The 20811-nt window shown below is 37.0% G+C and overlaps 1 long non-coding RNA gene across 1 annotated transcript in view; it reads right to left on the reverse strand.

The window, feature by feature from the left end:
- Positions 1-7780: 7780 nt before the first annotated feature.
- LOC102470159 (uncharacterized) overlaps positions 7781-20811 on the reverse strand; it is a 30857-nt gene continuing 17826 nt past the window's right edge. The window contains exons 2-3 of the long non-coding RNA XR_337212.1: positions 13680-13761; positions 7781-7841 (exon numbers count right to left, since the gene is read on the reverse strand). This is a non-coding gene — a long non-coding RNA (uncharacterized LOC102470159). The remainder of the gene's footprint in view (positions 7842-13679; positions 13762-20811) is intronic.

The following is a 20811-nucleotide window of genomic DNA, read 5'->3' on the forward strand; positions in this document are numbered from 1 at the left end:
GATGGCCATGTCACAATCCCTTCTCCTCCATTCTGCTCTCGAGATCTTGGACACGCACACACATGTGCCAGGGGTGAGTTTAAGCTACTGGGTCCAGGACTCAAATTGCAGTCAACTACATGGGAGTCCAGCAACATAGCTGTTACGCCAACTGTTGGTTCCCTTATATTACTTCTTAAAAGTAGTTTTTTCTGGTAGTTTTGCACATTGTTTATATCTTTCACTGTCGGTCTTCGTAACTGGCTTCTTTTTTTGTAGTGTTGACATTTTATTTCTTTCTCTTTCTCAGTCATGTAATAGTTCTTCTAGTAAGTTTTATATTTTTAAGTATTTTCATGCTGGCAGTTATCACTATTACTACCAGATTACTTCTTTAAGAACAGGGCAATGTTAGTAAAATATCTCTGTTTTTGCTTATTTGGAAAAGATGTCATTTCTCCTTCAGCTCTGAAGGACAAGTTTGCTAAGTAAAATGTTCTTCGATTGGAGAGACAAGTTGGCTAAGTATGTTGTCCTTGGTTGGGAGGATTTTTGTTTTGTTTTGTTTTTTTCTTTTAGAACTTTGAATATATCCATCCCATTAAGTTTTATCCATGAGTCCATTATACATACAGGCATATAAATTTCCAAAGCAAATTCACATTATGGATTGTATGATATAAAGTATTGTTGAGTGGTTTAGTACTAAATGAATATTTGCTAAACTTTTGTGAAATACATATTGTTCATCCCTTTTTAATTTATATGTATGATTTTTCAAACACTGTTTAAGTAAAACACAGTAAAGTCATATAAAAATATTTAGATAGAACAATTGATGATAAAATATCTTGCCATTTTAATCATATAGGGGAGTTGCTTTCTTTTTTCTAAGTAACAACACCTGACAAATAGACACATTTAGTGGATTACAATACTAACAGCTATTGTGCTTTAGGACTGATACCAGGCACTGTTCCAAATACTTTACATACAATATCACAACAAATTATTGTACGAATCTGAGAAGTAAGTACTGCTATTATCTTCAATTTCTCAATTCAAATGGAAAATTATGGAGATTAAAATCTTGGCCAATGTGCCAAAATAATGAAAAAATGAGGCTGGTGTTTGACACTACTTCTGTCTTAGTTAAAGGGGTCTACTTTTATCAAGTATGTCACGTGGTCAGTTAGATATCTCTCAACTCTTGGACCCTTTGTTGGTCATCCCCTTTTGCAGTTTCCTAAGTCAAACAAACATCATGTCTGCTCTGCAGTTAGCTACAAGTACCTTAATATGGATTGGCTGCTTCCACAACATAATTCTAATATAATCTTCATTACTTCCTTACTGCTGCATATAAGTCTAAGTGACACAATTTGTTATCTCGTCCTTGCTTAATTTTATAAGCTTTCTCCTCAAAATTCTGTCATTTATGGATAGTGCTCTACTTTTACCTTTTTTTTTTTTTTTAATTCACTTAAAAAGCCCAGTTCTTGATTGGGAATCCATGGCTTGTGACCTTTTTCTCTGGTTACTTTCTCTGGAGGTTGCTATCTCTATTTTCTCTTAACTCAAATATCTCATTTTCAAAAATTGTCCTTCCCATGCCAGGTATGGTGGCACTGTGGTGACATAATGCTCCATGATGCTGGGACTCATGAGAGGGTCTCAGGTTCAAGTACCGAGGTCTTCCTGTTCATGTCAGGTAGTTATGCATGATTGTGATACTGGCTTGATGAGGCTGGGGGTGGATCATGGCATTGTGACCCGATGCAGGGTGCTGGTCTCTCTCATAGTCGAAATAAATGAACTTTGATAAACTGACCATTTTGAAAAAGCCTACGTAAGTGCCATCACTATAACTACATCCAAGTTATTTAGATGGTTGACTAACATTATTGATTTTAAAGGGAAACTTATCAATGGACCAGCACAAGGTGTAGTGTTTAAAGCACTGGACTCCTCCATGACCAATAGCAGATGAAGCTCAGGTCTCAGAAGCTTGAGAATCATGCCAGGCGCATGTGATTTGTACCAAAATCCCAAAAGGAAAATGGAGGAAAAGGGACTGTGGCATGGCTAAGTCTCCCCCGGGAGTGATTTCCACCTTCCCTCTCTCTGTCTCTCTGGCAAGTGCAGGATTGTTAGGCCAAAAACCTGAATAAATAAAAGACAGACATATCAGTAAACTGCTAGGGAAACTTGGTAATTCTGATAAGTAGCTGCCACTGATAAACCAAAGAATTTCTCTTTTGTCTCACCTATATATTATTTGTATACCATAGCACAACAAATTATCAGGAATTAAATATTAACACTAAAGCTGGTTTCTCTGGAGTTATTAGAGCATATTGTAACAATTTTTTTTGGTGAAATGCGTATTTATTGTTCTCCAGTCTTTCCAGTCACCATTGTAATTTAAATCAGATATTAGACCCAAATACCATTTTTCTTTTAAAGTCAGGGTCCTAACTACTTCAGTATCATGGGAAGGTCATACGTGCCCTTCTACCTTAATTCACCTGGTGTTTCAATTTAATATCTCTACACACTGCACCCGTTTGCAGAGTAGTAGATGTAAAGGATAACAAAATCTAGTCTTTTCTAACTTCACCCTTTAAGGTGCTTCTCACCCCCAAACCCTAGTATTTCCTATTGATGAAGTTCCATGATCTTGTCCTTAAATGGTATGAGAGTTAAGTTGGCAGGTTTTATCTCTATAGGTACATTCTGCTTATTTTTACCAGGTCCTTGATCATTGTCATTGGAAAATCTCATATGACAAGAGTCCAGCCAGATCTCACTGTTCTTAAAATATACAATAGCCATTGCAAAGCCGTACGACCAAAACTGGCACCAGGCATACACATTCCTTTGCCTAATTTCTCAACATTAGAGGTAGGGAAAATTCAGTGATTATCCACTACTACTTGATTAAAAGAGATTTTCACCATAGGGCATGTGTACTCACCAGAGAGAGAGAGAGAGAGACAGAAAGAGAGAAATCACCCCACCACCCAAAGGGGATGGCCACACCACAATCTCTTATCCTCTATACTCCTCTCAGGATATTGGGCATGCATGCACATGCACTGGGCATGAGTTTTAAGCCACTGAGTCTGGGACTTGAACTACAGTTGACCACATGAGAGTCCAGCAAAATAACCATTATGCCATCTGCTGGTCCCTCAATACTATTTTTTAAAGGTTGAGCAAAAAAAATGAGAAACAATCAAAAATATTTTAAAATATCATAAATAATAGTGGAGAACAAGATGACATTTGTCTTATTTTGAGCTTCTATAAACAAATATTATCGGTGGCTAATAAGCAATACAAAATTATTTTTTACAGTCTAGAGCCTGGTTATTTCATATCAGATGCCAGCAGGGGTGGATTCTAGTGAGAATCCTCTTCCTAGTTGCAGACTGCTGATTTTTTGTACCCTCACATGGCAGAAAGAGGGCTAGAGAGCTATCTCTGGTCTGTGGTACTAGGCAATAATCCTACTTATAAGGGCTCTACCCTGCCCAAAGTCTCACATCCTAATACCATCACACCAGGAATGAATATTTTAACATATAAGTTATAGAATGCAAACATTCAGTCTTTATTTAATATTGTATAATATTTTAATCATAGTTACTCATATAATGTAACCTTATCCTAACCACCATATGCCTCCCCAAAGTGTCCCCAGAACAAATGATTAGGCAAAAGTAATCTAATCTAGAAAATAATCTAACTCTGCTGTGAATACTAATATTTCCAGTAAAAAATGGTGTAACTAACACATTCAAGGTTTAAAGACTACAGGAAACTTCTTCATTGCCAATTACAATTTCAATATTGAATAATCTCTCATTAAGAATAAGGAAGTATGGTGTGATGGTAGTTGGATATCAGTTATTAACTGAAGATGTGAAACATATTACATTTTCTAAATGAAGTAGTCCCAGTTTTAACTAGTAAATTGAATAACTCATATGCCATAAAGTTAATCTACAATGGAAAAGAGACCCTTGACTTACCAGGTTTAGGAATCTTTATTCTTCATTTTCTTTTTTTTTAAATAATTCATTTATTTAACTTTATTTATTATTATCATTTTTATTTTCCAGTTTGATCAGAGAGAGACAGAGAGAAAAGGATAAAGTGAGAAAGCAAGCCACCAGGTCCGAGACTTGAACCGTGGTTGGCCATGTGGGAGTCCAGCGCCTTTAACCACCATGCCACTTCCCAGCCCCTATTCTTCATTTTCTTATAAACGATATATTATCTTGGACTGGCCTCATAACACAGAGATTAAGTGCTGTGTAATGAGAGCCAGATCCCACATGGCTAATGACAGTTCAAATCCTGGCCTCAGTGGCATGAAAAATAAACCAGACTGATATGCATACATGATCAAAATGGTGATAGGATGGAGAAATGAAGGAAAAACTATCACAGAATGACCATGCCCCATTTTGAAGGGTGATTTCTCTCTCTCTCTCTCACACACACTCTCTCTCCCTTCCTCTGTCTCATGAGTGCATGAATCACCTGGCAATTAAAAAAAATAAAAACTTCAAAAATTATCTTTCTAGAAAATATACTTTAAGAGACTGGCAGGTGGCATGGTGGTTAAGGGTGCTGGACTCCCACATGGCTTACCATGTTTCAAGTCCTGGACCCTGGTGGCTTGTATTCTCACTTTCCCTCTCTCTCTTTCTCTCTCACTATGTCCCTTTCTGGTCAAACTAAAATAAATAAAGTTAAATAAAATAATTCTTAAAAAAAAAGTGTTTTAAAATAAGTCAAAAATTGAACAGTGATTTAAGCAAGTATTGACTAAAGCTCTCTTTTTGATGAAAATTATAATATATTAGATATGTTTTAGAGTAAAATATTTAAGGCATTTTTAGACTAACATAATAGTGGATAAAACACTAATCAAATGATAATCATTTTCCTGCTTGACATGACACAAAATTGTGAAATATGGAGAAAATTTGCATATTGCATGATAACAAAAAATAAATTGTTTCAATGATATATGATTGAATGTAAAATAATAAAAGGTAGAAACTAGTAGTTGGCATAATGGCCATGTTGCTAAACTACCATGTAGTTGACCACAGTTTGAGTCCTGGAGCCAGTGGCTTAAACTCACTCTGGGTGCATGTGCATGCGTGCCCAAGATCTCGAGAGGACAGTGGAGGAGAAGGTATTGCAGCGTGGCTGTCCCCACTGGGGGCTGAGTTCTCGCTTTCTATCTCTCTGTCTTTCTGGTGAGCGCATGTGACCTATAGCAAAAACGTCTCCAATAATACTACTACTACTACTAAAAAAATGTCCTTTGAAAAAAATTAAATAGCACTGATGGTACACTTTATAGATTTTTTTAAGAATGTTTTATTTAAAAAGAATATTTCCTACATACTTCCAAGTTTATCATAAAGATAATAAGCACTAAAAATTTAAAAATTTTAGGTATGTATTTTATTTGGTATTAGATCCAGAAATATAAAATATTACTTCTTTAAAAATATTACTAAAAACCTAATAGATATCTTAGAATCCTCTAATTTTTAGTAAAAAATAGAATTCATTTTCAAAATAATTTAAAATAAAAAAAGATGTATAATATTATTTCCAAAATAACATTTTCTAAATCTCAAATCTCATATATGCAAATATTGGTAGTTTATACTTCAATACTTTAGTACAATGACTATTACCTAGTATAATTGAACCCCATTCTATCTGGGAAAATACAATGCAACATTAAGTACTTTTAGTTAAACTCAGTCACTCTAGGTTGATTTTTCTGCACTTTATCTCTTCAGGTTTGATTTTAAATTGGAGAGTTTATGAAATCCTGTGGTATCATTGTTTCTGGTGTGACTGCTTGTGCAAATTGCTTGTGCGAGTGACATCATTGTTCCACCTGTTTCTTCACATCATAACTCCACATTTTACATCCAATCAGAAATTTACATCTCAAATTTGTTTATAAACCAAGGTCAAAACTAAGGAGAAGTGAGCAATACATCTATATCACAGAATTTAAGGGGCACTCACACCTGGAGTTACTCAAGTATTACTCTGTACTGATGTACATGTATGCCGAAATCTGTTTTTTTTTTTTCTTTCAGATTTTTGCCATAGGGTGCATGGACTCACCAGAGAGAGAGACAGACAGATAGATACAGAGAGAGGTAAAGTAAGAAATCACCCACCAGGGGCAAGGATCACACCTCAATCCCTTCTCTTCTATTTTCCCCTTAGGATTTTGTGTATGCACATAAATGAGCCTGGCATGAGTGTCAAGCCACTGGGTCTGGGGCTTGATACAGTTGGCCATCTGGGAATCCAGCACCTTAATCATTATGTTACCTGCTAGACCCTGCCTAAACCATGTTAAGTTGAAGTTTTTCAACTTCAAAAGTAGAATAAAAAATAGAAATAAGTATATATGTGTCTTATTGCATTTATATATATGTATAAAATTGTGTGTGTATGTATATATAATGTGTGTATATAAAATCAGTCTTTAATTTCTCTCCTGCTCAATTAAGTTTTTGTAACTTTAACAATAAAGGTAAAGTCTGTCATTTTCCTCTTCCTCATTCACTTATGCTAAAATTTGGTGACTATTTCTCCAAAAGAAGTTTCTACTGTATTGTATTGTACCCTTGTGGCTTTGAGAACATCTGCAAATTTGCCATCTATTGGAAAAGAAGCTGTAACATGAATTTTTATCCTTGTAACAAAAATTTATAACCAAATTGCTTAAAACTGGTGATTTAAAGAGAATACTAAAGCAAACATGGAAAAAATGTTGCAGTGCATACAGAGGGAAAAGCAGATAAGAATGGCAGCTGACAGCTGCTTTGTGGTCATGAACATCGAAAGCCAGAAGACAGCAGAGCAACACTACCAAAGTTCTGAAGGAAACTGTCACCCTAGAATTCTGTACTAAGCAAAAATATGTTCCAAAGTTTAAAGGTGAATTAAAGATGTTTTTAGACATCTAAAGGCTGGCAGAATTCACCATCAGCAAGTTTACATTACGAAACAATCTTCAAGGAAGTCATTCAGAGAGTACCAAAATGACACCAGATGGAAATCTGAATCTGTGGGAAATGATAAAAATAAAAACCAGTCAATATGTGGCAAATATAAAATAAATATTTCCTGTGGACTCTCTGTAGCTAGGAACCAGTAAAACAACACAAAACAATTGCCATGTGACGCCGTAACTCTCCACAACGGGCAGCAAAAGAGAGGGCTACTGTTACATCATAGGGTCGTGTGGGGTTGTGTTTTACACTCTGGTACCCCTCTTTGATGACTCTTTTTATTCTCTCATTACTGTGAGTGTGAAATGATAGGTGCAATAACCTTGCTTAAGAAACGTGACTGGGTCCAGCAGATGGCGTAATGAAGTCGGCTGCAGTTCGAGTCCCAGACTCACCAACTTAAAACACGCCGGGCAAGTATGCGTGCATGCCTAAAATCCCAGCAGGAGAATGGAGGAGAAGGGGCTGCTTTCTTTCTCTCTGTGTTTATCTGTCTTTCAGGCAAGCACATGCATACCTCTAGCAAAAATTTCTTTTTCAAAAAAAAAAAGGAAGGAAGAAAGAAAGAAAGAAAAAGAAACATGTGACTCTTGGAGATCCAGTATCTCTGAAAAGATTTTGACCACACCACAAGTTATCTACCCTGACAAGTCGATGTGGTTTGGATAGGAAAATGATCAATATCAATTTTAAATCCATCTTAAGTGATGAGAGCTGTAGTTTCCACTAACCTCTGTTGTTTACATTTTCTCTCAAGAACAAACATCCTCAGTAATCTTGGACATGAACCTATATAGAAAAGAAGCTTCATGTCATGGAAATTGTAAACTGTGAGAGCAATGAAATTATGTACAGCTCCGATAAATTTACACAAAAGAATATACTCATTCACAAAAGAACATGGAAGAGTGTAATAGCTGAGAGTTTCCAGCTTTTGTTAAATTCTGATCAGACACATCTTTCAAGCTGAGGACACGTTCCTCTGAGGCTCAGCCAGTGTTTGGGCTGATACCATCTCCTCTTAACGTGGCTCTCCTTCACTCTGGAGCTGTTCGTGGGATTAGTTCAGACTTTGTGCATCTGCAATGTGTCCTGAGCTTCTCCCTGCCTAGTCTGCTTCCATGTTTCCCTTTACAGACATTGGATTTGCATTGCAGTTGAAGAATTGTTTGACCCACCTTGCTGATTTGCCCTTATTTTACCTTTCGCAGTCATCCACCACTAATAAACCCATTGGATTTTCATCCTATCTCATCATCTGTTTCCCAGAGAACTAACTGATGCAAATATATGTATCCAAAGTCAATAAATCAGTGTCTACAAAGGTATACTTCAAAATATAGAGGTTAAAGAATTACCCTGTTATTTGATAAATATAGACAGTAATTATAGCTAATAGAAGCTAACAAGATTGTTTTTTTCTTTCACTTTGTTTTGATTTTTTTTTTCCTAATGGATACATACAAATTGACCATTACTTGAGTCATTTCCTGTCTTGTCATTTAACATTACACCTGGAAAGACTGAACCAATTCTAAATTTGGATGTTTTAATAGTTCTGTTTCTCAGATGGACTTTAACCTTTGAGTTTAAAATATTATCACAGTGTATAACCACCTTAATGATGATTTCAAGGGCTGGGTGATAGTAACAGTGTAGCAGTTAACAGAACTTCATTTTTATTTTAAAACTTTTTAAAAGCTTTTTCCTTAGGGTAAGTGCACTTTCCAGAGATAAAGAGAGAAAGACCGACAGACACAGTGAGAGAGAAAGTGAAAAATCACCCCCCAGGGAAGATGGCCATGCCATAATCTTTTCTCCTCCATTCTCCTCCTGGGATCTTGGGCATGCATGCACACATGCCCAGCATCATTTTCAAGTCTCCAGAGTCCAGAATTCAAACTGTGGTTGCTCATGTTGGGATCCAGCAACATAACTGCTATGCCATCTGCTGGTCTCAAAAGGACTTTATTTTTAAATTGTTGAACATCATTTATTTTTCCTTGGATTTCAAATAGTGTATTCTTGGATATTTTTATAGATGTCTTCCTATCTCTCATCTTTAACTCCGCCTTTCTGATTTGATGTTTTAAAAGACAATTTTGAAAGAAGACATTCAATTATATTCCCAATTTTGACAAATAGTGCCAAAAAAATTTTTGCTTCCTGTTATTTGCTTATGTCTTAATATAATGCCCTCATTAATGTCTCATAATCATACCATAAATAACTATCACTTTAAAGTTGAAATTTACTTCTAAATATATGACTTTAAGCTTGTTTGCCTTAAACCAAAACATTTATATGTTTTGATATGAAGGCTTATGGTGAAAATAAATAAATGAAATGTGTGATTGTGGTTTCAGTTAGTGTTATTGATTTATGACAGGCATAATTCTAAAGATTTCCATTTCCAGGGGACTCATTGAAGCACTAATCTAAGTCCTGCTCTCAAGGGAGTCTGCAGATATAATTAAAGTTATTAATCAGTTCTCTTTAAAATACAGAGATTATTGAGAATTATCTACCTATGTCTAAATTAATAACATAAGCCTTAAAAGGTAGATCATTTTTCTTTGACGGGGGTGGGGTATGTGTATCAAAAAATGAAGGTAAAAGACATGAGTCAGGAAGGGAGGTAAGAGTCTTGCAGTGTGAGACAATGAGTGGTCTCCAGAAGCTGAGAAGAACTCCTAGCCATCACTCACTAAGGAAGGAGGGACTTCAGTCCCACCACCACCAGGAACTAAATTTGATGAACAATTCTAATGAGTTTAATTCAGCTCTTCCCAGAGCCTCTTCATAAAGAGCTAGCCAGCTGCCCCCTTGGTTTTGTCCTTTAGAAATACAGAGTAGAGTACCAACCAGTAGAGTAGAGAACCCAGCTTTGATGTTTGAGGTAATAAATCTTTATTTTTGTTTTAAGCTTGTGGTAATTTGTCCATAGGAATGGTGGGAAATTTTTAAGCCAATAGAATTTTCTTTGTGTCAGTGTCTATGTAATAGATTTGCCTATTATATCAGTCGTATATTATGAATGCAGAATCTTCACAATAGAATATACTGATTCAGGAGACCAGCAGTTAGCGTAATGGCTATGTCGCTGGACTCCCACGTAGTCGACCGTGGTTCGCGTCCCGGACCCGGTGGCTTAGAACTCACGCCGGGCGTGTGTGCGTGCGTGCCCAAGATCCCAAGAGGGTAATGGCAGAGAAGGGATTGTGGCATGGCCATCCCCCATGGGGGGTGATTTCTCGCTTTCTGTCTCTCTGTCTCTCTCTGTTTGGCAAGCGCACGTGCCTTATAGCAAAAACCTCTCCAAAAAAAAAAGAATATGCTGATTCAGTCTGAAATTTCCAGTGGTTCACAGGTACTCTATATAGTTTTTTTTTTTGGGGGGGGAGAGGTTTTTGCTATAAGGCACGTGCGCTTGCCAAACAGAGAGAGACAGAGAGACAGAAAGCGAGAAAGCACCCCCCATGGGGGATGGCCATGCTGCAATCCCTTATCCTCCATGCTCCTCTCAAGATCTTGGGCACACACACACACGTGCCTGGCATGAGTTTTAAGCCACCAAGTCTGGGACTCGATACACAGTCACCTACATGGGAGTCCAACAACAAAGCCATTATGCTAACTGCTGGTCCTATTCCCCCCCCCCATTTTATGGTAACCACAGAAGGGACATGTTAGAAAACTGAAGACAGAGATATAAAGGAGACTTTAACACCCACTTGGGCTGCTACTCAGGTGAGACAAATTATCATCATTGAAGTGTAGTACAAATGAGAAATAAGATTAGTGTGTTGAATTACCAAGCCATTTTGTCCTCCTGTGTATTCATATGAGAAGAATATAGACAAAAAACATGTAAATGAAGTGTGCACTTATTTTAGCTGCCAAGAATCTGAGGAACTTCTTCCACCTGTGTCCAGTTCATGTATCTAATGTAAAGGGCAAACAAAGAAAGCTTTGACATGTAGTCATCTTCACTTTTATTCAGATAGTGCAGGTAAATGTAAGAGGGTTGACTGGAGGGAAGAGACATCATGGATTCTTCCAGTGCTGAGTTTAAGTATGAAGATGAGTTTCCCCTGGATCTTACTGTCATATCAAGTATAAAAGTAAGTATTGCAGTGAGGAGTCCACGTGTTCTTCATGATATGCAGAGCTAGGGTTGGTAATGGCCAACACTTCAGAATTATTACAAAATCATAGTTTAAACATAAGGCTTGTGAGAGATGACTAAGAAAAAAAAAGAGATTATAGCTAGGAGGTGATGCTAAGAATTTGGGGTTAGTCTAAAGTCAGAAGGAGGTTAGAGCAGCTTTATTTAATAATAGGACTAAAAATAGAATATGAAGTGGTAAAGACGATCTATCAACAGTGAAAAGATGAATGTGTGGGAACCAAGACTTGGGCCAGAAACCTGCCCAGGTGGATGGCAGTGTTGGAGAGTGGGAATGAGGACTGTGTGAGAAGCAGGAGGTGGGAAGTTGTGGGAATGTAGAGCTGCAGGGACCAAGGAAAGCCGTCTTCAAAGGCTAACATTTCCATCTTTGCAAGTTTGATGGCTTGTGTAATCATCAGTCATCTTATTGGAAGTGGGCAAAAGGAGAAGACTATTGCCTTACTTAGACATCTTTAAGATGAATTTTCGAGGTCAGTTGTGGCACGGTAGTTGAGGTGGCTGGATCCTACACAGCTGACCACATACTTGGAATCTCTGACCCAGCAGCTTGGACAACATGCCAGACACATGTGCTTACATGTCCAAAATCCTGAAAGGAGAAAGGTGGAGGAGAATTGACTGTGGCATGACCATGCCTCATGGGGGTGATTTCTCACTTTCTCTCTGTCTCTCTCTGGTGAGTGCCCACACCCTCTGCTAAAATTAAAATAAAAAGAATACACTTTACTGGAGGTACTCAAAGGTGATTTCATGTTCATGATCTACTTCACAGTAAAGATAAATGGGAAATGCTATCACGAATCCTCCTGTACGACAGCTCATCCTGTTATTGTTCTAATTACATGAATGAACAGCTTAATGTACCATAAAACCTCATCATACAGAGAGAAACATCACCAGGTCTGTGATTCAAATAGGATTTTTTGAGTGGTTTTACCTATGGCTTTTATATTAAAAACCTAATGTGCTTTCATCTTCAATTAAGCACAATTGCCAAGTATAATTGACCATAGTAATGTAACTAGTAATTTCAGGACATTCGAACCACTTTCTCTCTGTCTCTCTCTGGTGAGTGCCCACACCCTCTGCTAAAATTAAAATAAAAAGAATACACTTTACTGGAGGTACTCAAAGGTGATTTCATGTTCATGATCTACTTCACAGTAAAGATAAATGGGAAATGCTATCACGAATCCTCCTGTACGACAGCTCATCCTGTTATTGTTCTAATTACATGAATGAACAGCTTAATGTACCATAAAACCTCATCATACAGAGAGAAACATCACCAGGTCTGTGATTCAAATAGGATTTTTTGAGTGGTTTTACCTATGGCTTTTATATTAAAAACCTAATGTGCTTTCATCTTCAATTAAGCACAATTGCCAAGTATAATTGACCATAGTAATGTAACTAGTAATTTCAGGACATTCGAACACGCACACGCTGTACAAATTTTTAAACAGGTTTAGCTTGTTTCATGGAGCTTTAGGCCTAGAAATCACTTAATGAAAGATGTAATTCAAGCCTGTCTCTGTTGAGAGGAGAATTATGAAATGCGGTGCTCAGCAACAGAAGGCACAGCCAAGGTGAAGTGCTCCCTCCAACTCAGGGGCAGCAAAGTAGGCCAAGGCAGTATCCTCTTGACTTTGTTTTCAAAATTCATATTAGTTAACAAGTACTCAACTATATCTTATTCTTGTTCATCAACATGTGGTATCAGGGTCCATTCGTGTATATGTGTATCAGATTTTCACAGTTGTTACTGCCTTAGGCTTAAATCATGACATGGTTATCTAGAGCTTTTTCCCAATGTGCAGTTATAACATATCTAAAAGCAGAAGTGCAATTGCAGAAGAGCCAAGCTGCATGGAAATTACAGATAAACCCTCTGAAGAGAGTTGGTAAACCAGTGGCAAAAGAACTATCTAGGGGAACCAGCAGTTAGCGTAATGGCTATGTCGCTGGACTCCCACGTAGTCGACTGCGGTTCGTGGCCTGGACCCGGTGGCTTAAAACTCACGCCGGGCACGTGTGCGTGCGTGCCCAAGATCCTGAGAGGAGAATAGAGGAGAAGGGATTGCGGCGTGACCATCCCCCCTGGGGGGTGATTTCTCGCTTTCTGTCTCTCTGTCCCTCTCTGTCTGTCTGGCGAGCGCATGCGCCCTATAGCAAACACCTCTCCAAAAAAAAAAAAAAAAAGAATTATATAGCAAGTAAAGAACACCTAGGTAATTGAGGTAGACATTTCCAGATAGAACTCAAATGTAGGAGTATAGTCTACTTTGGTGTAAACTCTCGGTTTTCTTCCTCCTCAGCATAATGTCCCCTCCTTGTCTCCCCCATTCTACTGAATGAAGTGTTCTTGTACTTCAAGAACCACAGCAGTGAAAATGCTGTCTCTGCACAAGATGCTCAGGTGAACATGTTCATACCTGCTGTTGTCCACTTTTGTGTTACTGATGCCGAACGTTGTTTGGAACGTTGTCTTCATAGAATAGTTCACTAAATATATAGCTGAGTGAATAAACGAAATGGAAGCTCAGTTATACCTCTAGGTTTGAAACCTGGACAATAAGAAAAATTGAACCCCAATGGCTTTTACTAAATGATACAAATACAATTTGTGAAGGTTCTTACCTCAAAGACTAGAAAATACCAGATGGACAAATAACAGTCTGCAGTTTTGATAAGACACTTGATGAGCCTGGCAATAATTATAATTTACCATAGTTTAATTTATTTATCTTGCCATGCATTTTAAAAGCTGAATTTTATTTATTGAAATATTACTTAGATTTAATGATCTATATAGAAGTTTCCTGAAATAAAAGTGTAGCAAATTGTAACTTAGTAGTTATGCAAAAGCATGACTATCTCATAAAGCTGTAAGAAGAAACAACATGAAATAATTATTTCATTTGCTCTGGAAATATCTGCAAATGCTGTGCAACTTTACTATTATGAATTCAAAATTTTAAAATGAAGCATGCAATGAAAATAAAAAAAAGAAAAAAACAAAATGAACTCTATTTTAAATTAATTCAAATCCTAATTACCATAGCTTTGCCCTCTGATTTTAGTCCTCAAATGTCATAATTTTAAAGCCTAATCCATTTGTATAATGTATCAAATTTTACTATATTATTAGACTCTAATTAAATGTTAATACTTTTAATTTATTCATTGGTGACACACATAGTTAGTAATTTCAATGGGATCCATGAACAATGTCAACCACCAGATGTATCCTTATTAGATCTATTTTTAATTTATAATATTTAATTGTACTTAGAATTATGTCAGAATAATAAAAAAAAATTCCATTGATATATCAGAAGAAAATGTCAGAGGATTTTATTAATAAAAACAAAAAGAACAATAAATATTCTCAGATAAATAATCTGAGAGGAAATAGTGATTTTTAGATAAAAATGACAAAATGGCAGATAATATAGTGCATTAAGTCATGTATATATAAATAACTCATAATTAATTATTTTACTAGTATTATCAGGTATTACAGTAAAAAAATTTGTCTTATGCTAATAGGTACTTATTAGGCTAGAATCAATGCAATGAAAATAACAAAAGACTAAGAATATGAAAAAAATATAAAAAGAAAAACTTTTTTAAAAAAATTACGTTGAGAAAAAAGTTTAAAAATGTATATTAAAAGCACTTTATGGTGTCAGTGGCTTTGTGGTGAAGGCTCTGGACTCCCATATGGCCAAATGAGGTTCGAGTACAAGACCAGGCAGTTTGAAATCATGTTGGGCATGTATAAGTGTGTGCTCAAAATTCCAGAAGGAGAATAAAGGAAAAGGGATTATGGCATGGCCATCACCCTGGGGGGATGACTTCTGATTTCCCTCTCTTTGTTTCTTTCTGTCTCTGGAGAATGAATGCACATGCTCTCTGGCCAAAACAAACAAACAAACAAAAAAACAAAGAAGCAAACAAAAAGTGCCTTATCGAGTTTTTACTTACAGAGCAGAGAACCTCATATTTATGAACTTATGCAAAAGAAATAAAAAATATGTGTACATATTTGCATAAAGTGATTTTTATTGTTCTATGCAAGGGGTCTGCAAGTAATTTTCGTAAAAGATTTGATAGTGAATATTTTATTAAAGCAACAAATTTTATTGTCTCAATACAATAAGCTATAATATCACTACATGGGTTCACTACTTTATTATTATTATTATTATTATTTTAATTTGCAATAGGGCATATGTGCTCACAGAGAGAACAAGAGAGAGAAAGGGAGAAAGCAAGCTGCTGGTGTAGGACTCAAACTGAAGTTGTCCTTGTCAGAGTCCAGTGCCTTAACCACCACACCACCTGCTGGTGACCATGGGTCTACTATTAAAAATCAAAATAATATGGCCAGGAGGTAGCATGATGATTAAGGTGCTGGACTCCCACATGGTCAACCACTCTTCCAACCCAGATCTGGTGGTTTGAAAATAACACCGGGCCCATGTGCATGTATGTTCATCTCTTCTGTGTCAGAAAAAAATAATGCAAAAGACTATTCAGCCTATTAGGAAGTTCAGGACATTTGAAATACTAGAGTAAATTTGTCAATGTAAAAACCCACTTGTCCACACAGAGAGTGTCCATATGACGTGTTTTTCACAAGTATTTTGAGAAATGGATTTATTAGAGGACAACTTTGAAGAAATCTGCAATTTCATTTTCCTGTAGATCAGGCTATTCAGTCTGATCCAACTTTGTTCCTTCTATTATTATCCCACCCTTTCAATATTCATTCACACACATGTTCTCTGAAGTTCTGTTTCTCTAAAATTAAAAGTTTAAGCTGTTTTTCGGAATATAGTTATTGTAAAACACTGTCCTGCCACCTTTTCTATTAAGAAGTTATCTCTCAGGAGCCTGCAGGTGGTGTGATAGTTACGATGCTGGATTCCCACATGGTTGGAATGGCTGATGGTTCAAGTTCCAGACTCAGTTTGAAAATCACAGAGGGCATGTGTGTATATGTGCCCAAAATCTCAAGAGAATAATGAAGAAGGGGATGTGGCTTGACCATCCCTCCTTGGGGGCGGGGGAGCTGATTTCTCACTTTCTCTCTCTCTTCTCTCTGGCAAATGCACACACCCTATGACAATAAAATGACAAGAAAAAAAAAAAAAAAAAAAAAAAAAAAAAGAGAAAAGCTCATCTAGTTTAGGAATAGATTTCAAAGCTTGTGTCATAGCTCCCCCCAAGAAAATTGGCTGTTTTTACTGACATGACAGAGAAAATTCAATCTGTTCAGTTATGGTCTTGTGGTCATTTCTCTTATAACTCACTCTTCTCTCCATGTCTCTTCTGGGTGCAGCTAATTGTTAAACCATCTTGTGAGTGTATTGGAGCACTTCCAGGTAAACGAACTCTGAAAGGGCTGATGTGTATGGAAAAATTCCAAACTTTAGTATTTGCTAAGTAGCTTTTGGTAGTGATATTGCCGTAAATTAAATTGTACTGAATTTAAATTCTTCTAACAGAAAGTTTGTGCTTATTTGTTTTTATATACAATTAATACGTTTTCAAATTTTTATGAGCAATGAACAATTTCTAGATGTTTTTCAGTCATGTTTTTATACTTATTAGGGTAAGTTAATTACAAAATTTCACTTTTCTACTTGAACAGATTTTTAGGGGAGTTTATTTGCCATGGGCTAAACATGCATATAAAACTCAGGATTCCAGTATTTTTACTCTTACCACAAATGACTTTTAAAGAGGCACATACACCTAGTGAGATCCTGTATTATGTGAGATAACTAACCATACTAATTGGTCAAAAATAAATCTATTTCTCTGTATATTTCTGTACACTGTGAAAGATCCTTTACACTCTGAAGGTCTGATGGCATTTTCAAATATCAACCTAAATGAATGTAGTTATCTAGGCATATTAGCCATGTTCAGAAAGTGAAAATATGGGTAGAAAGAAGACTTCCTTCTGATACATCTGTGAATTATGTATTTACTGATAGGGTAAGGGAGCACAGAGTATGGCACTGTATGTGTCCTTCTGACTTCATATTTGAATAAACAATCTTCGAAAGAAACTGAGCCTTGAGACCAGCAGATGGTGTAATGGTCACAGTTGACCACAGTTCAATCCCGAACCTGGCAACTTAAAACTCACTTCAGGTGTATGTACATTCATGCCCTAAATTTAAAAAGGAGACTAGAGAAGGAATTGCAGTGTGGTCATCACTGCTGGGGGCAGTAAGTTCTTACTTTCTGTCTCTCTCTGTCTCTCTGGTGAACTCATGTTCCCTATAGCAAAATTCTCTCTTAAAAAAAAAAAAAAAAGCCAGAAAGAAAGTGAATCTTGGAATGATGTCTTCTAAGCCCCAGCTCCCTTCCCAGTCTTAGGACAGCAGCGTTTGTGAGACTGAAAGGATAACCCAGCCTTGAAAGATACAATCAGAAATCTTTTTCACTTTAGACTTGCTTGTCTAAAAAGAATGTTGTGTTTGCTTAGATTTCTGATTTAAATACATTGCATTAATTATTGCCTAGCTTGAATAATATAGATACTATAAGGAAAATGAAACATTAATTAACAAGTCTAGATTGCAACAAGTGGCACTAAATTTTGTCTGTGTCCTTCAGGCAAATATTGTGATAATGCATATGGGAAAAATCTCTTCATTTCTGGATCAAACACGTGCAAGTGAAGCCAAACTCTCCTGCATTCACTTTCTATTAAGTGGAAACAGAATAATCGATGTGTATGACGGGTTAATTTGAGAGTTTCTGCTGAATAGCTGAGAGAATATATTCGAGGCTGTGGCTATTTGTCAGATGGAGCAACTGAGAAGGACCAAGGGAAAGACTCTGTGTGGGAGACGCTGCTACCTTTGGAAACAACTGTGGACCCCTTGATGAGCTGTAAAAGACTCATAAAGCCTGGGAAGCAGACATGGACACAAGGAAGCAATGCTTTATTGGGGTAATTTGAAATGGACTCTGCTTTTGGAGATCTGTTAGATTAAAAAGTGTACCAAAACAGTGAAAGATTGGGCCAGTTGCAGTGGTGAAACAGTAGCTGGACCCATTAGGAAGATTATGAACTTGGTTCCTCACCAGGTCTGTTCTTGCCAAGCATGTGTGTCTATGATCCTGGCTGGCTGGGAAGGCCAGAAGAGAAACACCTTGTAGACACTGTTAGAGGTGCTTCTCTCTCTCTTTCTCTCTCTCTCTCTCTGTCACTCTTACAGAAGATGGAAGGAAGGGAGGAAAGAAGGAAAGAATGGAAAAAACGGAAAGAATAAGAAGAGAGTGAGAAGGAAGGAAGGAAAAGGGGAGAATGAGGCCCTGCTTCATCATGCAGTCAGTAGCAAGCCTAACTACAGTGCTGGAAGCTATAGGTCTGATTTGAGTCCTAAGTTAGCCAGGTGCATGTGTGCATGCCCAAGATTCTGATGAACTGGAGGGCTTGGAAAAGGGGATCATGGCATGAGGAGACTGGTTGAAGGGGCTTCTCTCTCTCTTTCTCTTTTATGCACACGTGCTCTCAATCTTGAATATTTCTTTTTAAAAAAGGAGGAAAGAAGGAAGTGAAAAAATATAGTAACAGTTTCTGTTTCTCAGCATGACTGAATATTAAAACATGAGGGCAAGTTCTGCCTATAAATAGAAGTCCTATATGGATGGCTCAGGCTAGAAGGTTGTATAGAAGCCTAGAAAATATCCAAAAGAGAGTAACCTCAACTTTTACACCAAAGGTCAAAGAGGATCTTATTTTTCTGCTACCTTCTACATTCTTAAACTCTGCAAGCTCTAATGCAACAGCTATAGGAGAGGAAGGAGGTGAGGAAAAAAATGAAAGAGCCTAACTCATTCTCAGAGACATGGAGGATAATCACTGCTAAGCCTTTACTGATAAGGAGAAATGGAGAAGCAAGTCTTCGTCATTGGATTGGAGTTCCAATAAATATATTTGAATGAGCATCCTAATTTCTCAACCCAGGTCATATTTCAAGTTTAAATTCACTGTGATATACTGGCTTATCGAAAAATGATCAGAAAAACCTCCTGTTTGCTGAAATTTTCATTTAATGGCAAGAAAAATAATAATACTCCGTTAAAGAGAATGTAGAAGACAAAATAGAACTATGTTTTAATTTCATTATTTGTGCCATCCTTATACAACTTATGCTTAACCATTTCCATAACAATTTGGCATTGCATCTTTAGTTAAAGTATTGATTTTAGTTTACAGAGAAGATATTATTATGATTATTATGATTATTAATTATTTTTATTTTTATATAGGGCATGGAACTTGCCAAAGAGAGATAGAGAGAGGGAAAGTGAGAAATCTTATCCCAGGGAGGATGGTCACACCACAATCCCTTCTCCATGCTCCTCTTAGGATTTTAGGCACACTTGCACGTGCACCTGGTGTGACTTCCTAGCTTCTGGATTGGGGACTCGAACTGTGTTGGTCTTGTGGGAGTCCAGTACCTTAACCACTATGCCACTCTGCTGGCCCTTTTAATCATATATTTTAAATTTTAAAAATTTATACTTTTAAATTGTATAATAAAGTAAATTGATACCTGAATTAGTAGAAGGTAAATACCAAGAAAATATTAAGTGTACAAATCGAATTAATTTTGAAACATTAGTATTTGAAATTAGTAATTTTAATTACTAATTAGTAAATTTCAATTGCTAATTACTTGTCATTATATTATAGTTTTAGTTTGTGGCTTTATTAAAGAAAATACAAGAAGAGTTTCCCTCAACTGTATTCCATTACAGCGCATAGTGAGTATTGTCAACGATTGTAAGGATGAATGACTCTGTCACTTTTAATTTGAGAAAATTTAATCGTTCTTTTAAATATCTAACTGAATGATCTCACTCATCTAAAATACTCTAGGCCAAATGACCCAACACACACATACACACACACTATGCTGCAAGTATTGACCTCAGAATGCATGTAATCATTATCATTCGAGTAAAAACAAAGTTCTAACTTTTTTTCTTTTTTTTTCAGATTTTTTGCCATAGGGCACATGCTCTCACCATAGAGAAGAAAAGTGAAAAATCATCCCCCCCTCAGTGAGTATGGCCACACTATAATCCCTTCTCCTCTATTCTCCTCTCTGAATTTTGAACACACATGTACACGTGGCTGGCATGATTTTCAAGCCACAGGATCTGGGACTTGAACTGCATTTGGACATGTGGAAGTGCAGTGCCTTACCTACCAGGCCACCAGATGGCCCTGTGGCTATTTTTCAATTATCTATTTGGTTTGTTTAAAATGTGAAGAATGGTCATGAAACAGCAGTTAGCGTAATGGCTATGTCTCTGGACTCCCACGTAGTCGACTGCGGTTCGCGTCCTGGACCCGGTGGCTTAAAACTCGCTCTGGGCGCGTGTGCATGCGTGCCCAAGATCCCAAGAGGAGAATGGAGGAGAAGGGATTGTGGCGTGACCATCACCCCTGGGGGGTGATTTCTCGCTTTCTGTCTCTGTGTCTCTCTGTCTGTCTGGCGAGCGCACGTGCCCTGTAGTGAAAAT

Source organism: Tupaia chinensis, unplaced genomic scaffold (genome assembly GCF_000334495.1).
Source record: "Tupaia chinensis unplaced genomic scaffold, TupChi_1.0 Scaffold144690_1, whole genome shotgun sequence".
Classification (NCBI taxonomy): Eukaryota; Metazoa; Chordata; class Mammalia; order Scandentia; family Tupaiidae; genus Tupaia; species Tupaia belangeri.